The sequence below is a fragment of the Vanellus vanellus genome, assembly GCF_965231255.1.
Source record: "Vanellus vanellus genome assembly, chromosome: 6".
Lineage (NCBI taxonomy): Eukaryota > Metazoa > Chordata > Aves > Charadriiformes > Charadriidae > Vanellus > Vanellus vanellus.
In genome coordinates, this window is record NC_138911.1 from 38,516,073 (window position 1) to 38,533,516 (window position 17,444).

At 36.7% G+C, this 17,444-nt stretch overlaps 1 protein-coding gene across 1 annotated transcript in view; it reads left to right on the forward strand.

Moving 5' to 3' along the window:
• Positions 1–17,444, forward strand: part of DPH6 (diphthamine biosynthesis 6) — a 213,376-nt gene that overhangs the window by 179,830 nt on the left and 16,102 nt on the right. The window lies entirely within an intron of this gene.

A 17,444-nucleotide genomic window follows, 5' to 3' on the forward strand; every position in this document is an offset into this window, starting at 1 on the left:
AGATTGAGAAAAATTTAACCACTCAGTGCCAAGGCCAGGTAGCAAAGTTAGAACTTGTCCTTATTCAAAGTGGACAGCATGTGACGTCTAAAGGTTATGTATTGCACAGCCATACATAAAAATCCTCGCTAAAACTTTAAATGGAAATAAATTTAATTGCTTGACCCAAGACTGATCTAAACCATACACCTTTTATCCTTGATGCAGAACGCTAGCAACATATTGATAAGGTTGTTTTAAAGCTACTGTGTACAACTTCAGATTTCTTTCAGAATTTCTGCCACTAAAATCTAAGATACATTTATAGGTTACTCTATCCCTCCTATCATGTTTCCACATTATGTTGAAGTGCTCCTGAGCTCTTCACCAAATTAATATATTTGTATGGACTTTTTAATTTTCCTGTTGATGATTTACATATAAGTGACCCATAGGGCACAGTGGACATGTCAGAAAACAGACTTTTTATAGAGAAAGTTATAGATCATAAGGAAGAATTTCCTAAGTTTGCTAACATGTTGAAAACTGATTTGCTTTCCTCACATAGTCAGTTTGGAAGGTGCTAGACTTTTTTTTTGGTGATCCAGGCAGTGGCTTTGCTGCTTGATGTTAATTAATAAGTTATCTCAATAAACATTGGAATTTATTAAAAGCAGTAGGCTGTAAGGTGAAAATATTAAGAGAACAGATGTAAAGAAACTTACAGAATGAGAAACCAATCTATTCTGTAATGAGGCACAAGAGGTAATTTTGATAATTAGCTCTACAAGGGATCTGAACAAATTGATACTCTTCTGGAAAACTGGTGTCTTCCAGACAGGTGTATGTATACATGGTTATACATGGTCCATCCATACATGCATAAGTGTCTGTACATGTGCATGAAATGCATAAAGTACAAACGTCCTACTGCAATGTCAAAATTAATTTTGAGAAACTTTGCTTAGGGCTTTGTTAATAGAGAACAACTACAAAAGCATCTTACAACAATGACATCAGGCATGCAATCATTGCCACATTTGGATCATCTATCCAGAAACCATTTGTGACAAACTCAGTTTTTAAGGATGCATCACGGATTACAGTTTACAATTACATGGGAAGTTTTTCTCTGAGACTGTTTCAACATGCCAACATTTTGGCACCAATTCTGCAATTCTAAATAAATAAACATTGAAAGAACTTCTATTTCTAGAGACCTCTGCATCATTTGTACAGATCCCTCTCTACATTACTTTTTATTTATGTGAAGAAAAAAACTACAGTGGTGTTGAAACCAGTGAAATTAAATCTGACTTAGGAATTCCACTGATCTTAAATAATTGTAGGCTGAAAGTGAACTGGGCATAATATCATACCCGCTTCCCTTGTTATTACTCATTCTAGATATTTATTTAGGACCATTGCTTGAAACAGAATACTGCACTAGATGGACCTTTGGCATGACTAGTTTCTCTTTTGTATTTCCTCTTCTTTAGTACCAAAATGCTTGCCATTTGCTCTTTGTCTAGCAGACCTAAGAAACAGTTCAACAAAAGAAAAGACCGAATTTTGCAAGAAAGAACTGTATAAAGAGTTACATTTCCAAACAATAACAATAGAAATAACAGTAGCAGAAAAGTCAATGGGTAGGTTGATAGCTTGTTCCTGGGGAGGTTCCTGGGTTCGTTCAATGTGTCAGCTCTCCCATCGAATGGATTATCCACAAGAAGGTTGAATGACCGTTGGCTGACTGCCTGTTGTCAGTCATTCTGTGCCATAACCTCTACACTAAGAAGTACCAGTTCAATCTTCTTCTCTGATAACTTTTCCTAACCCCCTTTGGAAGTATTGCTGATTGACAGCAGAAGCTGTACTTCAGTATTTTTCATCAAGAGAAATCAAGGACTTTTAGCACTGCTAATATCAATACCCTGGAAAGTGGGTATTATATCTGTCGACTGTCAAACTATTAGGTTTGACAATAAACCTAAATAAACTATGACTGCAAACTTCCTTTCTTCTTTTACTGCTAAGTGACAATTCACATGTGAAGTTAAATATTTGAGGACATTTTCCTGCCCTGGCAATATGTGTAAGAAGCTGACAAATCTTTATTCCCATTAAGTCTTTTTCTCCTCCAGTTTCCTAGAGCTTTTGGATGCATCACCAGATCCTTATTTCCCACGCTTGGGCTATTCTGCTGAGTTCACTCTCCAGAAATTGCCCTCACAGCTGCAGTTCTGATATTGAAATCTCCCCATTGCTTGGTCTACGTGTTCAGAGCAGTAATGGGCATCACTCTTGGATAGAAAGTGGAAAGGCCAAGTGTCAGAACTAGCACTGACTGATAGCCAAAACCAGCAATGAATCTAACCTCAAAGCCTTCCGCTTCCTCTCCAGTTGCCCCTCCAGTTCTTCCTTCTCCAGTCTTTCAAAGTTAAGTTCTTTCTGTAAAATCTTGCCTTCTGTCAACTGTAGACACCACTGATCAGGTGGTCAGCCTGTCAGGTTTTGTCAGATGCCTTGACTAGCAGAAGTCATGCTTAGCTTTCCTCGTTGAGACATTTCGTAGAGATAAGCAGCTGCTGGAAAACTAACTTTTAAGGGCCCTAATAAGTATAATAGGTAAATGGACAATGGCTTAAATTCCTTTTGAAACATCTTCCAGTGTCAGCCCTGTGGAAATCCTCTGTCCTGCAAGCTGTAGGACATGGTATCTTCTCTATCCAGATATATCTGTTCAATATATCAGGTATCAAATTCAGCTGTCAGCAGTCTCTCAGCAATGCATCTGAACAGTCTCTGAGGTTATCCAAAAAGTTTGGGTATTTGCCCAGAGACAGATAAGACCTTCTTGTTATCGAATGGCTTGAAATAATTCTTTACAAAGATGTGAAGCTAAAAAAAGCAAGATCCTAGATCTTATCTTTTGTCCATATGGATAATGGAAGCCAAAGAAGCTACCTTCCTGAAGCCCAGGGACAGCATGGACACGAGGATTATTTATTGCTCAGAGTGAACGGTGATGAAACACCTTTGTACTCCATTGTCCATTTCTTTCCCCTGCGCTTGCCCTTTCGCCATAGTCTAAGACATCTGTCTTTTGGACTTGGGGAGGAGGCCTGAAGACAGAAGGCAGGGCAAGGAAAAAAGAACTGTTTGTACTCCACAGGTACGTTTAGGGCAAAAAAGTCTCCAGTGTTCACTGCCTCTGATGTGTAGTCAGTCAAAGTTGGACTGTGCAGCCCAGTTTTGCATCCTAAATACTCAGCTTACTGGTTTCATTGTTATTACTCAATAACATCCCTTCTCGTTTTCTTTTTTTTTTTTTTGAGGCTACTAAAATGTGGATCTGGAGTCTCTTTTGATTGTAGTCTTTTAAATTCTAGGAAAACTGTGACTGGAAACTGGTCCAAAGGACACCACTTCATAATTATTGTCCAAATTTTAGAAGTATTACAAATCAAATTTCTGATTAAAATATTTTCAGCATGCATTTTTAAAGGAGGTTTTTTTTTTTGTTTTTGAAACACCTTTCAAAGTTATACCTTTCCTTAGAATGAAATATATAAAAACTATGCTTAGCATCCATAAAACTACTGTAATTTTGTTCAACCACTTACCATCCATTTAAAAAGTTGGGCTTGGGGTTTCATTTATGTGATATAATGATGCCATTACACCAAGAAAAAGTGAAGAAGAAAGTTTGTTTTGTTGCTTTTGCCATCTGCACTGTAACTTCTAGTCCAAGAAAATAGCTGTAACTAACCATCAAAAGAAAGTATTTTGCCATTGTCACACTTCATGCAATTTGACTTAGCATAATGTGTGCAGTGGTGCTCCCAATAGTCTATTTCTTCTTAAATTTCTGATAAACTTAGGTTTAAAATAGCATAGAGTTATTAGGTATAACTGAGAATTTTCCAATCTTTAGAAAAAAAAGCAATGAAAAATGTGGGATTTTTTCCTTCCTTTGGATTTTGCTCAGCTTTTACTAGTAATGCATCGTAATTGCTGTGTTAAAATCCAATTAATAGCTCTAATTCATTCACACTGAAATCACATTTATAACATAGTTCTTTTAGGCATTTCTTTTCTACTCGCGCTGTTAAGTCTACAGTATCGGCATTAGATAATTGGAGAACAGGTAAATTTTTTCCATTGTAACAAATTAGAACATTCCGTCATTTTCTGCATTATTTCTGAATGGCAAGAGCATAGCCAGCAGGTTGAGGGAGGTTGCCTGGCACACCTGGAATACTAGGGTAGGCTAATAAGAAAAAGAGATCACCAAATTAGAGAAAGTCTAGAGAAGAGCCACTAAAATAAAGATCAGGTGAGTGGCGTATAGAACATAAGAGAAAAGACTGAAGGAACTGTTTTTGTTCCACCTCAGGGAGGGAAGGCTATGGAGGAGCCAAACTGCAGTCTTCCCTTACCTTAATAGGCATTCCAGAGACGGAGATGGGTTTTTTTCAGAGATGGACAGAAAAGGACAAGGTGCAACAGTCACAAGGTGCAGCAGGAGAGATTCCAGTTGGACACGAGGAATGACTTTTTCTCCACAAGAGCGGTCGCAGGCTGGCACAGGCTGCCCAGAGGCTGTGGAACCTCCGTCTTGGAGGTCTTCAAAACCTGACTGCACAAGGCCCTCAGCAAGCTGGTCTGATGTCTAAAGTTACCCCTCCCCTGAGCATGAGGGAGGTTGGAGTATATGATTTCCAGAGAACCTTACCAACCAAAATTATTCTGTGATTCCCCAAATTATCCTATGATTCCATACTACTATTACATTACAATGAACTGGCTGAAAAGATTGGCCTTAAACTGCAGATTCTGAAAAAAAAAAAAAAAATCCAAACAGTTTCTGTCTGTCATTAGTACTCCACAGTCTTACAAATGATGACTGCCACTCCTTACTTGAATAATAATTACTGAAACCAACAAGCAAGTTTTTCCTATTGCATTATATCTTTGAAAGAGAAATGTTTCTTTAGAAGTGTCTGGATTCTTTGTTCTTTTTTTTTTTAAACTCATTTCTCTGTAGTGAGCACATTTGCCCTTTTTTCTTTCCATCTCTTTATCTTAACAGAACTCATACAAGCTCAGAATTAGAATTATCATTGGGCTGCGATATCTCTGCAATATTTCTTATGACAATGTAAAGCCAACATGTTTCCAGAGTCTAATTTGTTTGATAATGATTGAGACACCCGAGGATGAAGAATCCTGTTATGAAGTTAAGTCATTTATGTCATCGGTAATGTCATACCTTCAACTGGAAAACCCTTTGTTTTCCTTATTTGAACATATTAGTAATGGTTATGCCATTTGATATGGGGGCTAAATACTAATTTAAACAGAAAATAATTTAAAAATAGTAATTTGCAAGCTGTAATACTTGCAAATTTAAAACCTCTGGAGAACTTCAAGCCTTTGTTCAAAACTTGCTCATCAGGAGATAAAGGCTTTATGAACTTTGAAAATCAAAATTAATTCTCTTCACCTAATAGTAATATTGCTGGAAGGAAAAAAAAAAAAAGAGTATATTGAAGATTGCGGTTTCTGATAGTTACAAAGTACTGACTTGTCTTTCATCATCCTGCCAGGAACGTATGAGTCAGTATACCAGATAATGGGGGGAAATCAGATGTAAGAAAAGTAACCGTATCTCACCTATTTTACCCTCAGCTATATCCCATCCATATACTGATGCTGTGGATGTAACTCCACTTGAGATACAAGATGGCAAAATTATAGAGCTTTATTTTCCTGAAGTTCTTAGCTGAAGTTACAGAGGCTCAGCAACTCTCAAAATGAGGTGCTGTTTAGAGGCAGCGCAATAGTAAGAACAGGTGAGCAGAGCCCCGAAGACGAATGGTTCATTGAAATGCATGCCTTGTTCCAGAAAGGAGTCTGAGATCAAATCTGTTTTGAGATTGTTCTTCTACTGGGCATAACTTTAGAATTGTCAAGGGATCTTGTCATTTCCAGACTTTTATGAAAAGCATGAGTAATTGAAGCCGCCTAAGGCATTTTCTACAATTACATACATGAAGATAAATATATTCTAATTTAGCTGATTACTCTATTTTTGCTTTGCATTAACTACATAGAATGTGCTTTGAATTCTTTTGTTTTATATCGCATAGCGTAACTTACCTGCTGTGATTTAATCAAGTATTTGGGTCACTCAAACTGTAACAGCAACAGAAATAATCAGGATTTCTATCTTTAGATTAAGCTTTTTTTAATTTTACTTTTCTTCTAAATTATTTTTTTTCTTGTGATTGCTTTTAGCTGTGATAGTATGCAAACCACTTAAACTTTTGATCCTTTAAAAATTTGGAAACAGAAACCTCAGCTGTTTAAAAGTGCTTTCATTAAAAGTATTGCTTGTCATTTTGGGATTAACTTGTTTGAAAATACTTTTTGCAGGAGTTTTGCAAACTTTTTAAGCATATTACCATTTCATTTTGATAGGAAACATGCTGCGTAATGTTTCCTGGCTACAGAAATTAATGCCACAATGCTTATTCTGCAGGAAGTTTACCATATGATGCCACTTACAAAAATGTCTTTGGCAAGTATTAATTGGAAGGAACATTTTGGTGTTTGGTGTTAGGCAGGAATTATTCTAAGCACATTGCTTACAATGTTCTTTTACATTTTTTCCCACGTTCATTATGTTTCACTTTTCATGAATAAGCTACAGACAGGCTGAAAAGCATTTCAGATGTTTTCGTCACTTAAAGCATACTCATTCAAACTCAATAATTAGATTAAAACGACTTTATCACTTTCAAGGTGCATTGATGTCGTACTAAAGTAGATCTGCTACTGGTATATTTTGGTATGGATGGTATAATTTTAGCTCTGAGCTGGCTAGGAGCCCTTTATTAATTATCTTAATCATTGTAACTCACATTTCAAAAATATCCAGTCAGTGCCTCCCACTATATCATTTAGGAGAAAAAAGCAAACAATATACTTTCTGCAAGACAGTGAGGCTTAAATATGCTTGTCCAAACATAGGAAAACTTGTTTATTTTTCTGGCACACAAATGAAGGCTGTCCAAGGGTTGATGGAAGAGCATCAAACGCCAGCCAGGAGGAGCTATGGAATTAGAGGCCAGACCTTGGCCCATTTGAACCAGAATGATTTGAGTGAGAGACTGCAGTCTCTAGTTCATCCAAAGGATGGTGCCTGCTCTGATATATAATGTGCCAAGACACAGAAAACAAGCCCCAGTTTCAGAAAATACTAAGAATCTGAGCTCTGACAACCAAGTCCAGCTGAACATCAAACATCATCAGCTACTGTGGTTTTGCTTTTTAGGTGAAATGAAATCCCAATCTATTGAAATTAACAGAAATTATGATATTAACTTCACTGGGAAATAACTTCAGCACAGTTGAGCCAGTTCAAAGGCATAATTTGATCCTTCGTTTTGAATAGGGAGATGAAAACGCAAGGCTTCATCTTAAAGTACTCCGCTTGCTTGGTCTTTTCTGCTTTTCCATTTTAGTCTCCTGTTCTGTTTTTCCCCCTTTCTTTTTACTTCCGTTCGTCCCTTGTTCTGGACCGCATAAATCATGTCTCAGGCTGAGTCGTGGAAAACACGATACAAGAGTAAAACTTGAAGGCAGGCACAGTGAGCCAACTGCAGCAACACAAGACGTACAAATGAAGAGGCAGCAGTCTAAAGTGTCTTGATCCAGAAAAAGGAGATGTGACTGACATAAAGCAGAGTACAGCAAGCAGGATTATAAAGCCAAAGCTTCTGTTTTAAAAATGTGTTCGGTGCTGAAAATACGATTGGTAGCAAGAAGTAGTAAGCAAAAACATGTGTACAGAAATTCACAGCTTGGATTCTACTGGGTGTTATTTATTAAATTTGGAGCCACTAACATGTTTCTTCGTCCCCGCTTCAGAAGGAAAATAGTGGCACAAAAACAAAAGAAACTTGATAGATCACACACGGTCCCCACACCAACCTAAATGCAACACATCCGTCCTGTTGGTTGTTGCCAATATTTAAAAAAGAACAGGTTTTGTATTAACAGGAGGAAGAGAGGTGTTTGAAGACAGAACATTCCTTTTTAGGCTTCTGATACTGTGAAGTGCTTCTGTGTCTCCTGCGAAGTGCTGAGTGCTGTTCTTTACCAGTGGAATCTGCATGGAGACAGCTGGACCCTGTTTAGAGTCGGGGTAGAGGCAGCAGCCAGAGCAGCGCAGCTTTGATGCAGGAGAGAAGTTCAGCTTTGCCTTGGTATCACGATTCCCAAGCAAACTGGAACTTCCTCCTGAAGCAATATGCCAAGTCAGTGATTCGGCCGCAGTTTGCATGGTGAAGACCAAAGTCTGGGTTTAATTTGTTAAGGGGTTACAAAAACATTATCAAAAACAGTGTCACCTCTCATCATGCACCGCATTTGCTTAGTTGTTAATTTGTAATAATGGGCCGGTTTTCAATTACAGAGAACATCTCAATGCCATTTGAAATGGTCGCTGCCGTTGTCGGAGTATGCTTAGATTGTTGTCCCCTCTGACCTTGTGCGGTTTGTCCATGACTTTAACACGTTTTGTGCAAGATCACCAGATTCTCTGGAAAACTCACCGCTTCCTAAGTATGTTATGCTTAAGCACCAAAAACTCTTCATGAGTTTAAATTATCTTTTATTTATTAATGTTTTTCAGATGGTGTTCTCTTTCCTCTCCTTATAAAAACAGTCCTACACAGGACTTGGGGGGGTGTACTCAGGGCTTTGCCCTGGAGACAATGTCCTCCTTTCATCTTGATTCCATGATATTGTTATGTACATTTTAAAATTTGGCAAAATAGGAGCGAGGAGGAGGAAAGCAATGCAATACTTTTTATCTGGATTCTTGGTGACACGTCACCTTTTAGTTTGAAAATAGAACATGAAGCAGCCTCTGTACATTCACTTCATGGTACACAAATTTGACCTATGGCAGTGATAACTCTTTATATGAAATCAACTGAGAAATAATACTATTGTTTCTGGTTCCTACAGTAAACCTCATGTTATCAATTAAGAACAGCAGGATGGTCTGATTATAAATACTTACGTTTTAGTTACTGCAAAACACAGATAATGTGGTTTGTAATGTAAATCCTGGTCACGTCTCTAGGATACAAAATAGCTATGAATTATTATTGCGTATTTTTCAGAAAGCCTTTCAGAATAAAAAATGAAATCGAACACTTCAGAAAGTATTCAGGAGCTGTAGGAAATACCATGCTATCCTTTATTAGATTATACTGGCATCAACAGGGAAAAAGCTTTCAAAGAAAGGGCAAAATATGACAGTAACATGTACAGATTCTTTATGTACGTGAATTACAGATTCTTTATGTACGTGTGCATCATGCAAATTGACCAATTTGAAGTAGTATTTATATTGGAGATATATAAATTAATGTGTTTAAGAAAACTGCACTAACAGATGTGGCACCAGTTCAATACATATGCACGTACCTAATCCACCCATAAAAACGTGTGTCCACTTTTCTGAACTGAAGCTTCTGTCTAAAATTATCCTGCTAAAAGTGGCCCCATGTAAAGACTATGAGGGAAACAATAAAAATCCTACAACATATTTTCACAGTCCTGAAGAACTAAGTCTCCAGTAATGAGAGGACTGTGATTGATACCTTAAATCAGAAGGGAAATTAAGTGAATGCTGACATTTAGTTACCCAACAGGGTGCAGAGATAAAGTATGCCAGTAAGAGTAGATGCTCAAGAGAAACTTGATTTAGACTGTATCATTTCCTTCCTTTTAAAAACCTAAGATAACCTGCAGTGAATTCTTCACTTTCAATAATCCAGTTTTTCTAATACAAAGCTTCTCATCTACTTTAAGTTCATTATGACACTGCAGTAAAATAACATTTACAAACTTAAAATGTACAGCTTTCACATATGGTTATTACTAAATCTGAAATATTATTTAAGCACTTTACTTGTTATTACCTGTAGAACTTTCATTTTTAATAACTCTACGGGGAAAAAATATATATATATATAAAATCTGGTATTTTAAAAGATGCCCAAATTGTTATATTATATTTCTTTTCGTTATAATTTTCTGAGTCAGTTTGATTTATCCCAGCTTGGAATATTAGACTAGACATGAAGGGGTAGGAACATTCTTACAGTTTAAAAAAGTATATATACATACTCATATATATATATATATATACACATATATAGGTGCACCTCCTCTGGCTCCTGGCTCTGCCAAGAAAATTTTCCTCTCGTCAGTCGATTGATCCTAATATAATCTTAGAATAGAGAAGACATTTTGAAGTTCAGAGTGCTTTTCCTTCATGCTGTTTTAACTACAGTTTATATGTAGGTAAATGCAAGCCCTTTGTGGTTATATTTAGCTTAAGCATTAAGCTTTTCTTTTTACCTTTGTCTTGCTGAACTGCTTTATGTTTTGTGGCTTTTTCATGTGTTCATTATTTAGCTAAGCAGGCTGTTGACACTTTCTGAAGTTTTAAGAAATTTCAGGTGTTTTCTTCTAAAGTTAGATTCATGCTCAGTGATTTTAGAGACCATTTTACGTTTCTAGTGTTATGAATTCTGTCTGAAAGATGTTATACTTCAGTTTCCATGCAAAATGTTATTTGCATCTGATTGCAGCTCTGCAAACTCATCTTGGCTTCTTCTTAGCTTGCAATGTCTAGCATTTGGAGTGTTCTGTCTATTCGCAGAATAGGAACAGCACTGGCAATAGCCGTTCAGGGTTCTCCAAACTCATTTTTTTAATATACCAGAATTCTGTTTTGGAGAGACCGTTTCATCTAATGGAAAACAAATTTTGGCCCTGTACTGCTGATCTTGTACTTCAGAGGCTGTTTCTTGTCTATTATTCTGCCATCCGCTGCCTCGCAGGGAACTAATGGCAGATGCATAGTTTTCTTGCAAAGGCTAGATTGGATAAGAATGAAACAACTCTGCTTGATTTTCATATAATTGCAAGTTAAATTGCAAGACTGGAAATTAGGGACAAGTACATTTGGCATTTGAAATGATCAGATTCAACATCAGAGCTCTCAATACAGTTCTCACGGAACAACCCTTCCCCCAAATTGTTCACCTTTACTAAAAAAACAGACTTGCAGACACACTGTAATCCTTAGCCGATATTTTGTAAAACAGCTGCTGGTGTTCCTGCAGCAATACTTGTTGGTTTTACAAGTAGTGTTAAATTTGCAAAGTGACAATTCCTTGTTAGCTCGTTTGTTAAACGCTCTTTGACCAGACATGAATCTTTATCTCCTCCTAAAGGCTAAATATTTTGGCATGTTTGGAATTAATTGCATTAGCTTCATTAATCTGTTTCATGATCTTAAAGCTCCTACGGGTGTTTTAATCTGGTGTTTGAGGTAACTTTCTTGATCAACCCCCAGGCTTCATCCTGTAGTTGTGAACTGGAGCTGACTAGTTCGCTAGGTTGACTTAGAGCTGTTTGACTGTGATTGTTGTTGCTTGCCTTCTTCATGGATCACAGATTTTTTGTTAGATAAAACTCATAAAAAAGTCAAGTAATGAATAGGAAAGAAACAGAATTTAGCTAAAATTTGCTAAAACCTTTTATTGTCCCTAAAAGCATAAGCATGACCTTCTGCTGAAGCGGTTAGAAGTTGTAGCCACAGGGAACCTTTCACACAGATTTCATTGCGAGATTGAAGCTAAAATGAAAGGCCGGATAGTTTACAGCCATTCTGCAGGCTGCGGACCAAAAAAATTATAACTACCGGAGCAAGTTCAAACTGTTAGCGATTAAAGACAGACTGTCATCTTGCTCCGTGTTCTGTCCATGCAGAGCTTGTTGAAAATTCATGAAATGCAGCATTAGTGACATTTCCAGGGTAATATACAACCTACTGTAACAAAGAATTACCTGGAAGTAGAGATTCCACTGTTCTGACTTTTTCTTAATAAGCATGTTAATTGTATTACGGGCTTCCACTTTTATTCCTCAACTGTTTCCTTAGTAGTCATGTGTTTACATACAGAATGTTTTAAATAGCTGCCACTATTACCAACTTAAAAGCTAGTTTTTCTTTCTTGCACATTCTCATCAAACAAAAGAAGGTTCTAAAATTCCCGGTTATGTTTTTCATCTTGTGCCTTCAGGGATATCACACTGGTGTCTTGTTGGAATTTAGTAAACTGTTTTTAGTGATGAAAAATAAAAAAACCTACAACCTAGCTATAGCACTTTTTATGGTTTGATCTCAGGGGACCTTAGAAAGGAGTTCAGTGTCATCACCTGAATTTTGCTGAGAAGGAACCTGGACACAAGAGAAGGAGGTGGTGACTTATTCAGGTTTTCTCAGTAAGCTTGTGACAGAAATTGAACCTTTGTCTCCTGAATTCTAGCCAAGTATTTGCTCCAGCCTACTCTCCTTCTGCACAGGAGCGCAGATTCCAAAATGCTAGAAGACATAGAAACCAGACGATGTAAACAGATGTAAATGAACACACAGTTTATGAAATCCTGGCTCCGCTTAAATCAGTGGCAAAACTCCCTTTGACTTTAATGGAGTCGGGATTTTCATCAGGTCAGACCAGCTTTTAAAGAAAATAGTGAGATATTTACACTACCAGGTCTTTCAGATCTAATCGCATTACTTTTTTTGCTATATACAGTTTATATAAGCTAATAAATTAAGCTAATTTGCTGCAAGCTTATATTTCTTAATCAGACCTTAACACCTTTGAATTCTTTTTGCTTTAAAGAAAAAAAATGTACTGGCTGTTCTGAAATGCACTAAGCTTAGGTTTTATCATCATCATTCTGTTTTCTTGGCTTGGTTCCTTTGTATTGACATTATATAGGTAGCATTTTATCTGGTGGTAGCAAATTTCACTGTTACTTGTGGATACAGCTCAATGAAATATATTTTCATTTACATTGTGGCCACAGATTAGGATGAAGAAAGATTGGCTGTTAAAATTTTTAACTGTGTTTTGGATTTAGAGCATTCATATTTGCGATTAAACATTACTGATAGCTTTAAAGGTTAGCACGAATCAATTTTGCTCAGTAAGTAGTAAACTTACTAATAATTTGTGAATTAGTAATTAAAAGTTTAGATGAACAGTTAAGTTTGGGGAATTGGCTTTGGCTATTCACTATCTCTACTCTGATTTGCTTCATTTTTTTATGATTAAACTGAGCTTTCTCCTCCTTCAAATAATAGTCTGTCCAGTGGGAAATGAGAATGCACTGAGACATAGAAGACAAGGAAATGAGTTAGTGGCAAAATAGGATAATTTGTAATCAACGAGAAGAAATTGGTCTCAGAGTAACCAGTGTCTTTAAAAAAGCCTGAGAAAGAAAGTACTTTTATTTTCCTTAATGTTTGTAAGGAAACTTACAAACTGTTATAACCAGTAAAGTCCATATAGCGAACTGTCATACGATCATAAAATAGTCTTTTACACAATATATTGATACTGATTTACACAAAGTCGCTCAGGGAGGCAAATGCTTTCTTGAAAAAAAAAAATTTCTTGAGCATAATATTCCTCCCTTCTTTTCATCTACTTATCACCTTCAGAGAATTCTGGCTAGTACCTAATTTAATTAAAGTGGTTCCAAAAATAATACGGCTTATTATTCCTCACAAGAGAGTCTACTCTGTTCGGAGAGAAATGGTGATCAGGATCTAAGTCAAGAAATGCTTATGAGAGATGAGAAATTGCGTTGAACATTGCATATAGTTGAAGAGAGAAGGCCAGAATAGGACAAATTCAATGTATAATGGCCACTTTTAAGTAGTGGTAGTTTCCTGAGAAGTTGCCTTCTTTTTTGAAACTTAAGAATTTGAAAGTATTAATGAACTGTGCCTCCACCAAATCACAGTATCCTTCCCAAAATGTCGCCTCTAAAAATATACTGCAGTAATGTTAGAACAGTGAACTGAAAAGCAACTGGTACAGAAATTAAACGCATCGACTTGTCCTGCAAAAGTGCCATTTTTACTGTTTTGACGTGTGGTGCCATGGACCACACAGGAGGTGTATTTCATTTTCTTTTGACAACTTGGATTCAGTAGTTTAGTTTGTTTTCTAACAATGTGTTTGCTGGAAAAAATATTTTATTCTACTGATCTGACATACTATTGAGCAATAAAAGTCTTGGCTTACAAAATACGTGTAGAGCCATGCTCAAAGTGGTAGATATCAACCTGTCACACGGTAACTGGAACTTCAATATCATGTAAGTAAATGATTCTATATATAAACAATGATTCTATATATAAACAGAGGTATGTAGTCTACTCTTACTATGAGAGAATTATGTCCTGCTTATTAAAAAGGTTTTAGTGGCTGTGACAAAGACCGAAGCTTAAAAATTAAGCATTTTTGAGAATACTGTGGCTTTAGGCCAGACTTTTGAAACACTGCATATATAAGACTGATTTTGCAAGTAAAGCACCAGCAATGTATGCACATGACCTGTAGTCAAACCCATGAAATAGTACTGGTAAAGTGGAATTATATAGGCTGTGCTCTAAGAATTCCTAATAACAGTAGCATAGCCGGTGGAGCATTATCAAGAGTCAGTGATGTGACTGTATTGCATACACTTAAGTCTTATTTCTTATTGTCAGAATTAATATTGAAGTCATGCTTCCGTTATCCTTCCTAGGACAGATGTGTCAAACATAGTATAGTATAGACAGATGCCAAACTGTATCTTTCTCTATGATAGAGTATATTCTCTGATATTTTTTTCTTAACACAATAGGCTAAAGCTAGCAATGTGAAAAGTGTGCCAGTCATAGGTATTAGGTGAGGGTAACATGCACATTTTACAAGTACTGGAAGAAAAAATGAAAAGCTACTCAATCTCAGAATGGTTCTTGCTAAAAACACTTAATTCTTACCATGTAGTAAATCCAAATTATTAAGAAGGCACATAATCGTCAGCATTCAGGCATTTTTTATGTCTGACAATGTATACAAGCAAGTGATAATTTCTTTTTTGATGCTCATAACAAATGAAGAGTTAATATTGGGCCTTTCTGCAAAATTATCATGGATTTCCTTTAACAGCAGTGATGCCTTTCCTTGAGTTCTCTTGAGGCAGGGTAGCTTTGCCTTGCTATGCTCTGGCTGGCTGACTTTATCTAGAAGATATTTTCATTGATTCAAAAGACGACAGAGAACTGTCAGGACCGAAAGACCTGTTTTAAATTGATGCTTAAACAAGCTTGAACCAAGTCAGCAGGAAAAACAAAGTCTGCCAGCTGGGTGGTCCTGTTTGGGTCTCTGAACATAGGTGGCTATGGGAGGTCCCACCAGCCAATATAGTCTCTTTTTTTGTAGGTAATTACAGCTACATGTAGCAGTTGGTATAGTGCCAGAAAACATTCCCAGTTGTCAGCATTCTGCATACTGTCCTGTGCAGTTCCTCTCTGCAGCACTTTTGGGCAGTTTTGGGGAGGGTTTTGGGCTGGGCAAACTAGCAGATCACTTAGGCCAGACTCCCATTTGTATCAGGTATGTTTGTTTTCTTCAGGGCTTGTTGAAACATTATCACATGGGTTGGGGACGTGATGACCTTATCGAAATTACTAGTTTTACCGTTGACTCAGAATGAAGTCAGAATTATATTCTTTAATTTAGTTCCAAATTTAAAATACTTTTTGCGTTTCTTGTATCGATTAGTGTTTGCCTAAAACAGATTAACAAGTCCAGTATTAAAATTAGCAACATAGTATCCCATACCTATAGAAGACAGTATGTGTGGAAGAAGAGGGCTGTCTAAACCATGCAGATCATAGCGATCCACCTACAAGTGTCCCCAATCCGGAGATTCGGGAGTTTGCTATATGAATGGCTTTTCTTCAACACTCTCCGATGACATCCCTGTAGGCTACAAGCATTACCTTCTGCAGTCATGCTGCTACTGCATGCAATTATTGAAAACTCTTTAGCTGAACCCCAGGATACAAGAACTGGCGACCTGTTCCACCAAAATCTTTTCTCCACCTCCCAGATCCATGATGCTTTATAAGGATTCTGTGCCAGTAATCCTATAAATGTAGGGAAATACATCACTGGATTAGCACCTCTTACTTTCACAAAAGCAGATGAAGGTTTACTTTGTGACCATTAGCTAGAGCAGAACAAATATTAGTCTTAGCTACATTTGGTTCTTTAGGGCTAAAAGTATGTGCGTATAGTTTACCTAACAGTGTGCATATGGTGTTCTTGCTGCATAAAAAACGGTGCATCCATTTGACTCATCTACACGCTGCCCTTCAAATGTCACCACTGAGACAACCACTGACATGCATATCCTTGGGCAGATTTAAATAGCTTCCTTTATTTTAATTAACCTGTCAGGCAACGCTTCTTTGTTTTCAACACTTAAAATTAAGCTTGGCCTAAAGTCTAAATTTAGCCCTGCAGCCATGATAAATGTGAAGACCAATCACTTTTATAAGGGTCTTCAAATGCTCTCACAGTTGCAAAGATAAGAGGAAATGCAGACTACAAAGTAGCAGATATAAGTAAGAAGCCTCCAGTTTATATTGTTCTTTTCAGATTATAACTGCTTCTAAGCAGCTAATCTGTTTCCTTTAAAACTTCTTCCAAGATAGAATCGCCGAATGGAAAACTTCTGTATTCTGCAGCTTTTTAAAATTAAACTCTTCTGAGCCATGGGAGTGACAAGGAAAAGTTTACAAGACAAAGAGATTGTAATATATCTCTAAATAAAGTATGTCTAAATAGTTCTGCTGTTACAAGTGTTACATTTTAGCTTTATTGTCTTTTATGAACATTGATTAAATTTCCCCTTGAAGCTGGTGTTCCAAGACTGGAATTCCATTCCAGAAAAATTTGGAATTGGAAGGACTAGCTGATTATTTAATGTAAGGGACTATGCAATGAAGTTGTCTGCAGTAATAACTCAATTAACCAGAGGTTCATTTAAATTCTGTGTCGCTATTATAAGCAAGAGTGTTGCAATTCACAGTTGCCTGGACAGCTAGGATAAGATCAATTTTGTCTAACTGCCTAAAAGAAGTTAACTGTTTTGTTTAACCTAATGACCTAGGTTCTTTATGTTGTACGACAGACACCTCCAAGGGACCCTTCATCCTATAGTGTATTTTACAATGGGATTGATAATCTTTTGGAAGAGAGGGCTGGTTTTCATTAGATGTCTAGCTTTTAAACCATTAAATTACACGAGAATAATTCCATCCTAAAATTAAAACTTGGTGCAAACCAGTGGTTTTGAATTTGAATTTTCATTTTTCAGAAGTGATGTTTATAACACTTATGACTAATATTAATGAATCACTGTAAATTCTTGTAAAGTAGTCCTCCTAGATGCAATCAAGTCAGAAATAAAACAGTAATTGTGAATATTGTGAATTGTGCCATTCGTTTCAATGG